At 40.5% G+C, this 17,829-nt stretch overlaps 1 protein-coding gene across 2 annotated transcripts in view; it reads right to left on the bottom strand.

Annotated features, from left to right (window-relative positions):
* Nucleotides 1-17,829, bottom strand: part of SUGCT (succinyl-CoA:glutarate-CoA transferase) — a 777,817-nt gene that overhangs the window by 1,407 nt on the left and 758,581 nt on the right. The gene's annotated exons all lie outside the window — the stretch shown is intronic.

Here is a 17,829-nt window from a genome sequence, read left to right as displayed (position 1 = left end):
CACCAGGCTCCCCCGTCTCTGGGATTCTCCAGGCAAGAGTACTGGAGTGGGGTGCCATTGCCTTCTCCAATGCGTGAAGGTGAAAAGTGAAAGTGAAGTCGCTCAGTTGTGTCCGACTGTTAGTGACCCCATGGATTGCAGCCCACCAGGCTCCTCCATCCATGGGATTTTCCAGGCAAGAGTACTGGAGTGGGGTGCCATTGCCTTCTCTGAATAACTAATAGTAACAGGATGCAAATCCTCATCCACCTGAATCATCTCACATTGAAGGCCATATACTTTTTGGAACCTTAGCAGCCTCATCTTCTCACTCTTTCATGCACAGGTTTGATGGACAGTGATGCTAAAGCTGAAACTCCAGTACTTTGGCCACCTCATATGAAGAGTTGACTCATTGGAAAAGACTGATGCTGAGAGGGATTGGGGGCAGGAGGAGAAGGGGATGACAGAGGATGAGATGGCTGGATGGCATCACTGACTTGATGGACGTGAATCTGAGTGAACTTTGAGAGTTGGTGATGGACCGGGAGGCCTGGCGTGCTGCGATTCATGGGGTCGCAAAGAGTCGGACACGACTGTGCGACTGAACTGAACTGAACTGTACTGAGCAACATACTGTTTCAACAGATTTTACCTTTGCTGCCTCATTCAATAAATGATGTTTATGTTGGCTGTCCTTTATATCTCACTTGATGAGCCTTCGGGAAAACAAATTAGAGAGTCATAGGAAGACTACAGAACAGTACGTTTCCATCTCATAAAGATTTTTCCAGTCTCATCTGGATTTGGGGAGCCCATAGGAAGAACAGATAAAACCCAAGTACATGCGGGTAACAGAATGGCAGTCAATAAAGCAGAAATGTGCCTTAGGATCTAAGAGAATTCCATTCTGAAAAGATAATGGCGAGGAAGCCATTGTTGATGGAGAGAGGACACAGACCTCTTAAAACCGTCAAGTGGCACATTTGGGTCACATATACCATCCACACCAGATAAATGGCAATTTCCAACTGATGTCCAAAGTTTTCCTTCTCTGAAACTCAGGGAAATTCTTTTCTTTTTTCCTCCTCACACTTCCTTTCAAATGCTCCAGTGCGTAACTGTTTTCTTTCATGGGTTGCTCCCTTTTCAAGAAAGAACAATACACATTGGGAGGTGGTGTCACCTATGCTTCCGAGAAAGCTGATAATCCAGTGTTTTAGGGATGTGTGTGATTTTGACATTAACCATAGTTTTCATCCAAAATTTGTCTTTCAAAAGAAGGACTCTGCCAAAAAATACAGGCTGAAGTCAAAGTCACATGGCTTTTTTCCTAACTAGATGACCTGAAGTAAAACAATCAACTGAGAAATAGTCATTTGACTCTTGAAGAATCTGGGATAAAACAGGGTTACCATTTATCACTACTGCTCCCAGTGCCAGGAGCATTAGCAGTGGTAACTACCATTTCCTAAGAACCTGAGCTGTGCTGGCCACTGTGCCAAAGGCCACACATCAGCTCCTGTAAATCTTCATGGCAATCCTGTATGGATACTGATGGAGATTTAAGGTAAAGGGGTTAAAGTGAGGATCCAGGTTAGGATACGAGAATAACTTGCTAAACATCACACAGCTAGGAAGTATCAGTTTCCAGGTCCAGGTATGTTCGTCTCAGGAACTTGGACTTTTGTTTTAAAAAAAGAATTAATTGAGGTGAAATTCACGTAAAGAGCCACTATTTTCAAGTGAACTGTTCCGTGACATGTAGTACATTTGCAATGCTGTGCAACCATCACCTCTATCTAGTTCCAAAATATTTCCATCGCTCCCACTAAAACCCTCATCCTTTAAGCAGTTTCTCTCAGTTCTCCCCTTTCCACATCCCCTGGCAACCTCTAACTTCTTTCCATCTCTATGGATTATTCTGGATATTCCATATCAATGAAACCATACAATATGTGGCCTTTACTGTCTGGCATCCTTCACTTATTATGTTTTTGAGACTCATCTACTTTGCAGTATTGCGCTATTGGCACATAGAACTTGGATTTTTAACTCCCAGCAAGGATGCTATGAGGGAATTTCTCAGGTCCAGCCATTGGAAAGGGCAGGTCAACTCGTGTCACCCTCCATTACTTGTGTCCCTCCTGTCCCTTCCCGGGAGCTTCCAGATCCACACTGAACACTATGCTACCAGTTTAGGAGGAAGGGCATGGAACACCTTGCACAAAAATATCTTAAAGAATTTAGGTTGGTGGGATGGTATTACTTGGTAATTTTTAGACTTGCTAGGATAAAGACACCTGGAGGATATGATATATTTGGAAAGCTTAGGCTTCTTTAAACAAATATATGTTACTAAGTAAGCCATATCGCAGTTGACGAAATTGTATATACTTTTCCATATGCCCCTTCAGAAACCAGGTATTTTACATACGATTGATTTTAGAAAGATTCTGAAGCTGAGATTTGTCTGTGTAATAATATCAAAGTATGGTATAGTTATCTGAACTGTACTGGCAGTTTTCAAATTGCAATTTCTTAAAAATTCCTTAAACACAGTAGTGCCCCCTTATCTGTGGGGGATACTTTCCAAGACACCCCACTTGGATCCTTAAAACCACAGATGATGCTAACCCTATGTATAGGGTTTTTTCTTGTCCATATATCCCTATGACAAAGTTTAATTCATAAATGAAGCACAGTAAGTGAACCAGTATAACTACTACTAACACAGAACATGACATGACAACAACATACTGTAATAACAGTGACATGAAAGTGGTCTCTCTCAAAATATCTTACTATGCATCTCTGATGTCTTCTCCCACTTAACTAAGCAGCTATGATGCACTGTGGCCTTAACTTTTGTGGACTGAAGTGTGACAGCAAAGCTAGTAAGAGTTTCTTTTTCCTTCTTCAGAGTTTCACGGATAGAAGATGTGCTCTTACTATAGGTTTCAGCAACCTCAGCACACAGTTAATTCTTCTTTCCTTAATAAGCTGAGAACTTTCACCTTCTCACTCAAAAGAAGTTCTTTACGACTTCTCTCTGGCATACCTAAATGGCCAGCATCACTACTGCTGTGCTTTGGTGCCATTACAAAGTAAAAGAAGAGTCACTTTGACACTGATGGACAATCAGTCTGATAAACTAGATGGCTACTAAGTGGCTAACGAATGAATACGCTGGACAAAGAGATAATTCAAGAGACAGAAGGGGATGACAGGAGATTTCATCACTCTTCTCAGAACAGCACACAATTGAAAATGTATGAATTATTTATTTCTAGAATTTTCTAATATTTTCAGACCATGGTTGACCACATGTAACTGAAACATTGGAAAGTGAACCCATGGATAAGGGGGATAGGGGTGCTACTGTTTTGCTTGGCCATGTAGTTTATGATAAAACAAAAATTTACAGCCCCTTAAAATATACATCTCTATGTGAAACAGGACAAATAAAGTGATATATCCAGATCCCCCAAAAAGCAAAATTTCCCTGAGTCAATTGAAATCTGTTCTTGCAACCCTGTACAATGATCCTATGTACCTGGGACATTCCTCAGTCTAGGCTTTGCACAACATATATTCTTCAAATGTATTTGTTGCAAGAAGTAGAACATGTTTGACATAATTATTTATATCTAAGGTCCAGAAAGAATGAATAATCTGATTTTCTGTTTAAAAAAAAGATGAGCAGATAAGTCACATGTTCTTAAATTACTTTTTGGCAAAGCAACGTCTACATTCGCATATGCTTTCAAACACTTGAAAGCTGTGTGATCCTGAGAATTCTTAAAAGTTCCTGAGACTCAGTCCATAGATTTCTAAAATGAGGTTGGCAATACCTATGCAGGATTGGTTTGAGCATTTGGGGAATATAATGTGGGTAATACTCAACATCAGTAATAATCAGAGAGTATGGAGATGATGAGATACAACTTTGTTTACAAAACTAGTGAATCTTACAGATATCACAGTATGTGTTTAAGAAGTCTGTGACCAGAGGGAGTGAAAAATGGTACAATCCTTCTGGAAGGAAAATTTTCAACTTGATATCAAGGGTTTTAAGTATTCACATACTTGAATGGAGAAATCCTGCTTTAATAAAAAAATTTTTTCCTCTATGGATGTAATCAAGAATGTTGACAAATGTGATAGGTAAGGATCTATACAAACTTCTAAATCAAATATTCAATACCCCCTTTTGTGTGAGATTCTGTATTTAAAAGAAAAGAAAGAAACTTTTTCATCTGTTCTTAGCTTCCAAAGTGTACCTTATTAGGAGCAGGTGTTTAGCAATCTTTCTCTCACGTACTGTCCTCATAGGTCTATCCCAAATGCCTTCCTTCCAGATAAAGAGGTCAAATAGTTGCAATACTGATAAAATTAGGAAAATATGCTCCAAACTTGGGCGTGTGTGGATGTTAAGTCGCTTCAGTAGTGTCTGACTCTGTGTCTGGCTCTCTATGAACTTCAGCCCACCAGGCTCCTCTGTCCATGGGATTCTCCAGGCAAGAATACTGGAGTAGGTTGCCATTTCCTTTTGCGCTGGTCAAATAAGTTACTGTACATCTAAATGATGGTAAATGACTATAATTTCAAGTGGTATATTTTGGGACTTCACTCTCCCCTGATAAACCACTGAAGTAAAGGTATAGACGTTAAACAAACATAAAATGTCATATGAGTGAAAAGGATGGGAGGGAACGTCACTAGTGCATGAGCTATTTCAACAAATTTAAGAATGACATCAATGGGATCATGTCGATGGGGAAAGAGGTCGAGAAAGCTGAAGCATAGGATATTCTACAAGGACACTGAGAGGAAGTGGATGCCAGTTGGTCCATTTCACCTTCCCAAGAGTCTTTTTAAAGGCTCTTTAAAATTTTTTTTATTTTTTATTTATTTATTTTTTTTAAATTTTTGACCACACTATAGGCAGCTTGTGGGATCTTAGTTCCTCAACCAGGGACCAAACCGAAACCTTTGGCAGTGAAAGTGCCAAGTCTTAACCACTTGACAACCACCGAATTTCCAAGCCTCTTTTCTTAAAAATCAATGGTTAAGAGACAGACAGATCTTAGAACAGAGGTAGGACAAAAGCTGAAAGATCAAATGTTGCAATATATTCTACTCTCACTAATTTCTACTAAAAACTAGAAGAAAGTGAAGCTCGCTTTCAAATTCCTAAATGGGAATGATGTTAAATCTAGAATTGTGTGTGTGTGCATGCTAAGCTACTTCAGTCGTGTCTAGCTCTTTGCGAACCGTAGCCCACCACGCTCCTCTGCCCATGGGATTCTCCAGGCGAGAATACTGGAGTGGGTTGCCATGCCCTCCTCCAGGGGATCTTCCCGACCCAGGGATTAAACCAGTGTCTCTTAGTCTCCTGCATTGGCAGGCGGGTTCTCTACCTTGAGCACGGAGTCCCAGACCTAGAATTGTATACCTAGTCAAATGGTTAATCAAATATGAAGGTATTTTCAAACTGCCAAAGATTAAGTTTACTATGTATGTTTCTCCTTCTTTTTTTAGAAAAATATTTATTTTATTCATCTGTTTGGCTGTGCTGGGTCTTACTTGCAGCACATGGGCTTAGTTGTTCAGTGGCATGTTGCCCTAGTTTCCAGACCAGGGATTGAACCCACACCCCCTGCACTGGAAGGCAAGGTTTTAACCACTGGACCACCAGGGAAGTCCCAAAGCTGAGCTATTAATATTAAAACAACAGCTATTAACGTTAAAAGAAAGAAGACTCCAGGCAGTGAGAACAGGCTTGATGCCCAAGAACTGAAAAAAGTTGCAGTGTGGCTAGAATATTATTGGGTAGTTTCTAGATGAAATTGGAAGGAGAGTCACAGGGATTTACAGGCTATGGTAGTAAAGTGAATCTTCTTCTGAGTTCACTGGGAAGCTGCTGGGGCTTTAAGCAGAACAGTGACAAGACTTCAGTACTCCCATAGCTGGGCAGAGAGAGCACTAAAATGAGCTTGGAGGCTGTTCTGGGGATATTGGAGGAGATGGTGGTGGCCTACACTAGGATGGTGCCTACAGAATTTGAGAAAAGTGGATGTATTTGAGAACTTTTCTCCTGATAGAATGAGAGGGCTTGCTGATGGAGCGCAAGACCCAAGGCAGCTGGGGAGGGAGAAAGATCAAACGAAAACTCCTGTTTCTGAAATGAATAACTGGTGGGCCATTTACCTGATGAGAAAGGCTGAATGGATTCGTGGACAAACCTGGTTAGAAGCAGAAGTCAAATTCTGTTTTTCTTTTCTTCCCCCCCCTTTTTTTTTTGGCTGCCCCCTGAGGCATGTGGGATCTTAGCTCCCTGATCAGGGATTGAACTTGCACCCGCTGCATTGGAAGGCAGAATCTTGACCACTGGACCTGGCAGTCAGGGAAGTCCCAGAAGTCAAATTTGTTTTTGAAAATGCTGTTTGAGATGCCAATGAGATATCCAAGGAGAGAAGCCTTTAGCTATGCAAGTCCATTTCCTACTCCAGGGGATCTTCCTGACCAGGGATAGAACCTGCTTCGCCTGCATCTCCTGCATTACAGGAGGATTCCTTACTCACTGAGCCACCAGGGAAGCCCACCGAAAATGCTGTTTGAGATGCCAATGAGATATCCAAGGAGAGAAGCCTTTAGCTATGCAAGTCTGGAATTCAGGGAAGAATTTGGGCCAGGATATGTAAATTTAGAGGTCATTTCCATCTAAGTGTCTTCATTTCAAAGCAATGTATTTCCAAGGCAGTTGTATTCATTCCAACCTCTCTGATGCTGAGGGTTTCAATCCGTTGTTTAGGCAGGCTTTTCTATTTCCTAAGTTCTATATCAAAAATCTATTGCATCAAAACGTTTTATGTCCAAAGGAAACGAATGAAAAATTAACCTGTATAGCTCGTAAGTTTGGAGATGAATGCATTTCTTGCAATGAGGAATTCTTGGCCTTAACCAGACACATCTCCATTGACCTGAGAGTAGGAATTAGGGCAGTTTTACTTTTAAAAGAAATGTGGACTCTGTGCCAAACAGAAAGAGGCAGAGAAAGAAATGCAGCGCTCTCTGAGACTGAGTCAAAGCCATGTAGGGATTAATGAAGGTGTGGATGTTTTTCCTCTGCATTTATAAAGGCAATCAAACTGAAAAATGCTCAGGAAAAACGCACACCACAGCAGTCTCCAGAACATCGTGGTACCAAACCTGGAACCCCAAGTGCTGTCCTTGTGAGGAGCCTACTTACTCTAATAATTGGAGGTCAAAGCTCTTACCAGGAAGGGGACTGGATGGCACAGCTTGTGGGTTAGACCCACCTCTCCATGAGGACTGTGTGTGAACTGCCCTTGGTCCCCTCATGAACAGTATGTCTGATTCTAGGAAAGTGACAATGCCTTTGACCTCAACTTCTGCCCTTTCCTGGGAGGCTGAACTGATAAACCAGCCAGAGGCTGACAAAATGCAGAGTTAGAAGAGGAGGAATCTGCCCCAGGCTCTAGTCATACATGATGACATCTGACACCCAAAGCCTCTACATACAGTGAGAACTTACTGTATGCCAGGCCTGGGGCTATATTTGTTATCTACATGGTATCCTCACAGTAACATTAGATAGGGTTTTTTGGTTGTTGTTGTTGTTTGCATTTATTACTGCCTTTTATCCTTATATCACAGAAGAGGCGCATGGAGCTCAGAGAGGTTATGAAATGTGTAAAGGGCACACAGCAGACACACAGCTGTGCTGACTTCATAATCGTTGTTTTCGAGGAGTGACACAGTAAGGAGGTTAAAAGCGAGGCTAGGGAGCCAGAGGGTCTAGGTTGACATCCTTGTTCTGTCATGAGCTGAGCTGGTCTCCTTGGGTAATTTACTTCATCATCTGTGCCTCAATGTTTCTCTGTGAAATGGGGATGCTAATGGTCCCTACCATCTAAAGTTGTGAGGATTTTAAGACTTCTTAGAACAGGACCAGGCACACGGTAAGCCCTCAGCACACACCACCTGCTGCTGTTGCCTCTCCTTCTCAGCTGCAGTGCTGACCTCAGCACCCCAGATTCCTCAGGTAGGGGCCTTGTCACCAGTTCATTTCAGTCCCAAACTTCCCAGAACATGAACAAGTGAACTTCATTTTAGATTCATGACAGCAAGCTGGGGACAAAAGTCTTAACTTTTAAAACTCTGTAACAATCAAGGATAAGATTATTTAAAGGAAAAGGAAAAGGGAGGAACTCTTTTTTAAAAAAATAAATTCTATTCTTCATTTTAATTAAGGAGAGTTTTGTTTTCAAATACTAATTCTTTTTGTAATTTTTACAACGTTATGTTAGTTTCAGGTGTACAACAAAGTGAATTCGTCACATATGTACACGTAGCTATTCTTTTTCAAATTCATTTCCCATTTAGGTTATTATAGAACACTGAGCAGAGTTCCCTGTGCTATATGGAAGGAAACATTTTTTTTAAGCACATGGGACATAACAAGCCCTTTTCAAATAAATAGGTAGGGAGATAAATATGTTTTCGTTTTCCTACAGATAGCAAAAGGGAGGCTAAGGCAGTCTGAATGATTACCAAGTCACCAGACAAGTACATACTCACTACATCCGACAGCATCATAATGTACACCAGAAACTAACTTTTTACTAGATATGTTAAAAGGAACTTTGGAAACATGAGACTTATTTACTTACTCAACAAACACTTCCTATGTGCCAAACACTGTCATATGTGCTTTGCACATTTGATTCATTCAGCCCTTAGGATACGGTCAGAAGGTCATGGTCCCCATTTTACAAATGGGGAAAACTGAGCGACACAGCAGGGAAGTCACTGAGCTAAATGGGTCGCAGAGCTAAAAGGAGCCAGGATTTAAAGCCAGAGAGACTTGCTCCAAATCCTGAACCTTTGCCAACAGGCCATGCTGTTTCCCAGTAAAAAGAAAAAAGCAAAAAAGAGAATTATCTAAGTTGAAAAATAAACTCACGGGTCTTGGAGTAGAACATGCCAAGGACAGTTTCAGATTTCATCTTCTGACAGTCTATGCCCTCTGTCTTTCTAGATCACAGTGCTATCAGATTTCTTATGCAATATGTACTCATTACTACCTCATCTTTTCACATGAATTTGTCATAGACCGCCTATTTCCTTGTAGGAGGTCCTGGAAACATAGCCCCATGAATATATTCTGATTCCTCACGTTTCTGAGCCAGGCAGTGCTCTCCAAATCTTTCTTCCCTACCCGGCCAGAAAGGAATGAAGCCTTCACTGTATTCTCTGTGGAAAGTTATCTGGTTGAAGGCACAGGGAAGGCCCAGTTCCTGGTGTGCCAGAAAATTCCTCCAACTAGCCCTGTGTCGTGTTTTCCATCTGTGGTTTGAGGCCCTTCAGTAATAAGACCCTGACTATTTCATCTCATCTCCTCTTAGAAACCTTCCACGACTCAGGCTAAAAACGGAATCTACCCATTCCATGCAAACATCACAAGCTACTTTAACTACACACAGCATTCAAGCTACATTTCTATAATCCAGACCAACTTAATAATGCAAACAGTTGCAGGAAACAGAGGTAGCCAAAAACATGTGGGAAACCATAATGAATATTCAAGTAATGGGAACATAATATCACATCATCATGAGGGAAGGGACCTCAACATTCTTTTTTTTCCAGAACTCGATGCACCTCACATCTCCATGATGTATTTCCAAAGCAATGAAACAACATATTGCTCAACTTCACAGTGAACTAGCCAAGGAGCAACACTAAGGGTTAAATTCACTAACATAGCTGGCCAGTCCAGTCATGATGGAAGCGAGAATGAACACAATTAAAACTAAATGTGTGGGTCTTTTCATCTGTTGTGCCTTTTTAATGTCTGATATGGGTGTCAACTTTTTTAAAAAAATCAAGAATACTTAAAAGCAAACATCTGTTTTATAATATATGAAATGCTATATCAAAAAGTTTTTATTTTGACTTCTTTGGCCCATTGCTAAGATACATGCTGTAGATATCATTTAATCTTCAAGGCTTACTAGTGCAATAAGAAGCCAAATTTCATTTTTCTGAAAATAATGATAGCTCCAGTACCAAGTTATTTCACAATTTCCCCTCCACTGCTTGAACTCATCATCATAACAATAACAATATTTTTTATATGGCGCCTCTCAGCCATAGCATCCAAGGCGCCAAATGGAACCATACAGTTAGAACACATTAAACCCATTAGATGTGAGATAAAAACAGATAAAGCCATTTCAACTAGCATGGAATGGTGGAAAAAGGCCATGGAGAATAAAAATGGCTCTGGATATCTTGAACAGAAGGACTCAATCGATGACACGGCTTATATGGTCAGGCATCCCAGAAACTCCAGGCAACATGTGGTGTGTACCACCAACTAGGATGAGTCACCCGTCTTACCCAGAGTTCAGAGGCACCCTGGATCACTACTGCTATAACAGAATTTATTTTGGGACTCTGTAAAGATAATGAAAGTCCCACTACCTATGAGGTAAGATTATGTTTTCAACTCTCTGTGGTTCTGTGATTGTCATTGCTCAGATGTCTAGCTTCCTTGTTCTAGGACCACGATAATGTGAGATGTCCTGATCTCTTTGATGCTGACTGAAGTCATGTGTTGGCCAACAAACTGTGAATAGGAGGGGTATGTATGCCCCACCTCCAGGTCAGAACACTCAGTTGCTGACGTAAGACCATCCGGGTCTCTCTGGTATAACAGCTTGGCCATGTGTGAGATAATGACTGCCCAACAGCCCTTGCAAATAATGATGAACATGGGATATTAGCAAGGAATCTACTTGCATCACTTTAAACTGGCGTTATTCAGGAATTGTCACTACCCTATATGACAATTGTATATGACATAGCCTATGGAGACTGATTCTATGTCTCAGTTTTAATACAGAGACTTATTTGCCTGGACCAGAGCAGAAATTCATTCATCTAGTCCCTCAGCACTCCTTTCAAAAGTATTCAGTTCAGATGCTCCAAATACTTCTAAATTCTCATTTTGTGTGGAGTCAATTTTGACCAGTGAAATGATGAGAACAGCTATTATTTATTGAGTACTTACACATGTTAGGCATTTGGTGGAATGCTTTTCATATATTACCTTGTTTGATAGACTGAATGACTTTAAAAAGTAGGATGCTTATTATACCATTTTATCAACAAAGGAAAGTGGGGTTAAGTAACGTTATCAAAATGACACAGCCAGTCAACTAAAGAATTCTGTTAGAATTTAGGCTGGCTAAATACAAAGTGCATGCTCGTTAACACTAGGATATATTTCCTCTCTGCATAATGTGGGAGAAAATCTGTTCTCATATCAGTGGCTGAATAAATACCATTCTTTGGCAGATGGTGTTATAAAGCAGTACTGTATTATAAATACTTATATATTTCATGATTGCTAATCCATTAAGGCATTTATCTTTCATTTGAAAAAGAAACAGGGTAACTTGTATTTGATTTATCTATCTTGTTCCAACCCACTGAAATGTCATAGTAGATTATCCATTTCCTGCTGGAAAAAATATATGGCCCATAAGGAAATGCTATTCATATTCATTAGCAAACACGCAATCTCCCCTCAAAGTGAGCTACCCAAACTTTCAGCTAAGGTCTCAGAAAAGCATCAGGCTTGAAGAAGCTCCCCCGGCATGATTTTGCCAACATTTGTGTTTGCTTCTAATTATTTTCAACACTTCTGAAAATGCTAGGAAGGGTGAAGAAACACCTTGCTGACAATGTGCTCTTTGCCAAAATAATCAATCCTCCAGCTTCTCTTGCCTTCTAAAATTCTAATATTCAATACAAGCTCTTTGGGCACATTCCCAAGATTTTGTTTGGTTCGACTTTACCATGGAAAACAAAATTGGTTCAGCTGAAGTCTGTAGCCAGAACATTTTAAGCTTCATAGACCTTCAAAGTGGTGACCTTCTCCTCACCTCCTCTGCTTCTGCGCTCCATTAAGGAAAATACCGGAAGAAGTTTCCAGGCAGAGCAGCCAGATTGCATTTTGGTTCAATTTTGAGAGGAGGAACTGAACAGAGCTCAAGCAGGTGGTTATTTGTGGCTCTTCCCTCAAATGAGCTTTGAAAAGTTCTTCTGTAAACCTTGGAAAGTCTTGTAATTTAATAAAAATTGCTTGTGCTTTTCAACCTTTTCTTTTAAAGGAATCAGTCATATCAACAATATTCTTGTCTTATCCAAGTCTCTGAGAGCACACAAATCACAATCACAGTCCAAGCAAATAACAGATCAAGAAAATTATGTCCTCAAATCTGCTGCTGAGAAAACAGGTTGCTCAGGATTTATTGCAAGACTTGATCTTAGCTTTTCTCATTCACTTTCCCTCTGTAGTCCAGATGGGAAGATTTTAGACAAAGGTCCTTTCCCTCTATGTCCCTATTTCCATTTTGGTATCACCAGCCTCTCAGGTGGCTCAGTGGTAAAGATCCCACCTGCCAATGCAGGAGACACAGGTTCATACCCTGGGTCAGGAAGATACCCTGGAGAAGGGCATGTATTCTTGCCTGAGAAGTCCCCTGGACAGAGGAGCCTGGTGGGCTATAGCCCATGAGGTCACAAAGAGTGGGACACAACTTAGCGACTAAACAACAGCCTTCCAATAACAACATTCCAATCCTCAGTCTTACCTTTGAGACATTGCTACACCAGCGATCCTGTCTCTGAACTATCCCTCACACCTCTCACACTTTTGATCTTTTCTGCCACCTCCTTGGTCCAAAGCATTCTGAACTAGAAGGACCACATGTCCAATCTTTCCCCTTAGCTGTTCCCTCCAGGCACCCTGCACTCATTCTGCCTTGGACTGGATGCTGTGTGGGTCCTTGTGCCCACCTAGAATGCATATTGGTTTGGTGACCCTCAAACTCACATTATTCTGAAAATTCTGTTCAGGGTGACTTGATGTTGACCTTTCCTTCTTTTTTTCACAGTGCAAAGGAACATCTCTCTTCTCTGACTCTCTATAACATTTGATTTACTTCTCCTTTATAGTTTATCTCCATGTCTAATAGTGTTGCTCTTGGGATCCTTTTTGAGACCAGAATCAATATTTTGTTCATCTTCAACTCCTCACTGCACCTACCACACTAAGTGTTCAATAAATAGCTACTAGAAGTATTAGACTAAAAAAAAAAAAACAAAACAAAACCAACAACAACCTAATATGGCTTAGATGGTAAAGAATTTGCCTGCAATGCAGGAGACCTGGGTTCGATCCCTGGGTCAGAAAGATCCCCTGGAGAAGGGAGTGGCAACCCATTCCAGTATTCTTGCCTGGAGAATTCCATGGACTGAGGAGCCTGATGGGCTATATAGTCCATGGGGTTGCAAAGAGTCAGACATGACTGAATGACTAATACAGCAACCCAAGTTGCAAGTATAAAAAAATACAATGCAGCAGGAAGTATTAGACAAAAAGAAGACCTAAACTAGAAACATGAAATACAGAATGAAAGAGACATGCAAATTAATATATTGTGCCATAGATATCCAAATGGAGTCATCTTGACTCTTCCACTGACATCCCATGTCCAACCCATCAATAAATCCTTTTGGTTCTGCCCTCAAAATACATACAGAATCCAATCACTTTTTATAACCAGCTTAGCCTTGGCCACCACCACATCTTGCTTGGATTTCTGTGAGGGCTCCTATCAGCTCTCCCTGCCTGCATAGCTTCCCTACAACATATTTTCAAACAAGGCAGCTGGAGTCACCCTTTAAAAACATGATTCAGATCAAGCCATTCTTCTGCTCAAAATTCTTCAAAGCTATACCTTTGTAATTTTGATGGCTCAGAATTTTGTTGAAGGATAGCCATCTCCAGCTCCCTAATAGCAAAAGAATTTTCATACTGCTTTTTAATCTCAAAAGGAATAACGAATCTAATTGACTTTTTCATTTCTTCATCACCTAGTTCCTTGCAAGCACTTTTGGATACACATCAGACTTTAGGACTTGTCTACTTATGTACCATTTCAAGGGAACTTTGGTGTACAAACACACACACACACACACACACACACACACACAAAAGAAAGAAAGAAAGAAAAACTCTACACTCTGCAAAGCTTCCCCTGATGAGTATTGACAGTGGGCTCTTAGATTCCATATAATCCACTAACCTTCCCACTATGAGGTTACCCCTGTGACCTCTCCTCCTGCCCTCCTCGCCTTACTTACTCTGCTCCACTGCACTGGTTTTCTTAACCAGGCAGGCTCATACTTAGGGGACTTCACTCCAGCTCTTCTTTCTGCCTGGAACATTCTTATTTGTGATATTTACATAGATCATTTCCTCAAATCCTTCAAATCTTTCTCAATGAAGTCTACGCTAAGCACCTTTAACATTTTAACCTGCCATTCTGACCTTGCCACTTCCAATTCCTCTTACCCTGTTCAACTTTCTCTTTCTTCCATTGTACTTATCAAATATGTCTACCATTCTTTCACTCCCTCTGCTAGAATGTAAGCTTCACAGAGGCAGGGAGCTGCGTCTGTTTTCCTCAACAAATATTTGTTGAATATGAATGTGTGTATAAATCAGTGATATAGTGTAACAGGGCTTTGAACTCAGTTCTCAAGTTTCTAAAAGAACGAAACTCAAAGTGTTCATACACTCAGACCTCAAGACTCTAGAAAAATAAATCTTGTCAAATGGAGCCAAAAGCAAATTGAAGCAGTATTATTGACTATGAAACTAACTTGCACTTATGCTACTCATGAGGACAAACACCTGCAATGTTCTGAAGATGAAAAGTTCCAGGAGCTGTGTGTCATTTTTTAGTACAGAGGCTCATAGAGCACATAAAAACAGGTGTTCAGGAGTATTTTTAAGCTCAATGAGGGCAGGATCATATCTGTTTTGTTTGCACTTTCTTGTTCAGTTGCTTCAGTTGTATCGGGGTCCATGAATCCCTTGGACTATAGCCCACCAGGCTCCTCTGTCCATGGGATTTCCTAGGCAAGAATCCTGGAGTGGGTTACCATTTCCTTCTCCAGGGGATCTTCCCAATCCAGGGATTGAACCTACATCTCCCTCATCAGCAGGCAGTTTCTTTACCACTGAGCCATCAGGGAAGCCCCTTGAGCTGTCTAGAAGCCAGTAAATTGGGATGCTCAAAATATATTTGTTATATGAATATAGGATGGAAGAGAAAGGATTTCTATTATTTTCAGAAATAAATAATGCAATAAAAAGTAATTTTGTTATTCACACAAAGGAAGGTTTTACTACCTGGATGTTGGTGCAATGATGCCAAATTTTACCTTAATTTAATTTGTTTAGAAGTTAATTTTTCATTATGACAATAATATGAGGGACTCTATGAAAAGTGTAAAATAGCTCAGAAAACATGGTCACATGTTAAAAAAATCGTTTCTTATTCCTTTTTGGAAGGACTTCTTTTGGATTTTTAGTGACTACTTTTCTATTTGGAAAACAAGTCTTGGTTTTTATTTATATGAGACTATAATTTTTACAATTGTACATTAATTTAATTTTGTTTTCTATGTTTCTCTTTGCTAGTGGGTGTTGCGAATTTCACATAATAATAGCACAGCTCCATTGTGGTGTACAAAGACTTTCCTATTGATTGTTTCCCCTTTCCCACATTCTCCTTATTAGCTCTTTAGATTTCTACTTACAAAATGTCATGCTGACTCTCACAAATGAAATCTGCGGTTATGCTTTCCTAGAATCTTCTGAACTACTTAAAAAGTATTTAATACACATAGAAAAAAGGAATAACTACTGAATATCTGAAATGTTGTTTTGGCTTTTTATACTGTCACTGTAAATGTGAAGACAGTTATTTTACCTTTTTAACTCTTTGTTTCTTTATTTGGCTGTGTCAGGTCTTAGTTACAGCATGCAGGATCTTTCATTGCAATGCATTGACTTCCTAGTTGTGGCATGAAGGCTCTCTAGTTGCTCTATGACATGAGGGATTTTATTTCCTGGACCAGGGATAGAATCTATGTCCCCTGCATTGCAAGGTGGATTCTTGCCTGGTGGTCCAACTATTGGACCACCAGACAAGTTCCATACTATTTTATATATTAATTAAATGCACAAGTAATATTCTTTCCCCTCATGGAACTCTTTGCAATTTCCAAGAACACAAACTTGGTCCTCTTCTTCCGCTAAGGGTGGGGTTGGCTAATGTCTGTGAAATATGTTAGGATATCCTCAGTCGATGCTGAATGAGAAGACGTTCTTACCACATTGGAACTTCATTAATTTTGCCTGAGTAACAAAAGAACTGTACAAAAAAGATCTTCACGACCAAGATAATCACAATGGTGTGATCACTCATCTAGAGCCAGACATCCTGGAAGGTGAAGTCAAGTGGGCCTTAGAAAGCATCACTACAAACAAAGCTAGTGGAGGTGATGGAATTCCAGTTGAGCTATTTCAAATCCTGAAAGATGATGCTGTGAAAGTGCTGCACTCAATATGTCAGCACATTTGGAAAACTCAGCAGTGGCCACAGGACTGGAAAAGGTCAGTTTTCATTCCAATTCCAAAGAAAGGCAATGCCAAAGAATGCTCAAACTACCACACAATTGCACTCATCTCACACACTAGTAAAGTAATGCTCAAAATTCTCCAAGCCAGGCTTCAACAACACATGAACCGTGAACTGCCTGATGTTCAAGCTGATTTTAGAAAAGGCAGAGGAACCAGAGATCAAATTGCCAACATCCGCTGGATCATGGAAAAAGCAAGAGAGTTCCAGAAAAACATCTATTTCTTCTTTATTGACTATGCCAAAGCATTTGACTGTGCGGATCACAATAAACTGTGGAAAATTCTGAAAGAGATGGGAATACCAGACCACCTGACCTGTCTCTTGAGAAATCTGTATGCAGGTCAGGAAGCAACAGTTAGAACTGGACATGGAACAATAGACTGGTTCCAAATAGGAAAACGAGTACATCAAGGATGTATATTGTCACCCTGCTTATTTAACTTATATGCAGAGTACATCATGAGAAACGCTGGACTGGAAGAAACACAAGCTGGAATCAAGATTGCTGGGAGAAATATCAAGAACCTCAGATGTATAGATGACACCATCCTTATGGCAGAAAGTGAAGAGGAACTAAAAAAGCCTCTTGATGAAAATGAAAGTGGAGAGTGAAAAGTTGTCTTAAAGCTCAACATTCAGAAAACAAAGATCATGGCATCTGGTCCCATCACTTCATGGGAAATAGATAGAGAAACAGTGGAAACAGTGTCAGACTTTATTTTTGGGGGCTCCAAAATCACTGCAGATGGTGATTGCACCCATGAAATTAAAAGATGCTTACTCCTTGGAAGAAAAGTTATGACCAATCTAGATAGCATATTCAAAAGCAGAGACATTACTTTGCCGACTAAGGTCCATCTAGTCAAGGCTATGGTTTTACCTGTGGTCATGTATGGATGTGAGAGTTGAACTGTGAAGAAGGCTGAGCACTGAAGAATTGAGGCTTTTGAACTGCGGTGTTGGAGAAGACTCTTGAGAGTCCCTTGGACTGCAAGGAGATCCAACCAGTCCATTCTGAAGGAGATCAGCCCTGGGTGGTCTTTGGAAGGAATGATGCTAAGCTGAAACTCCAGTACTTTGGCCACCTCATGCAAAGAGTTGACTCATTGGAAAAGACTCTGATGCTGGGAGGGATTGGGGGCAGGAGGAGAAAGGGACGACAGAGGATGAGATGGCTGGATGGCATCACTGACTTGATGGATGTGAGTCTGAGTGAACTCCGTGAGTTGGTGATGGACAGGGAGGCCTGGCG

This window comes from Capra hircus, chromosome 4 (assembly GCF_001704415.2).
Source record: "Capra hircus breed San Clemente chromosome 4, ASM170441v1, whole genome shotgun sequence".
NCBI lineage: Eukaryota > Metazoa > Chordata > Mammalia > Artiodactyla > Bovidae > Capra > Capra hircus.
This window is presented reverse-complemented; position numbering and strand designations above follow the sequence as displayed.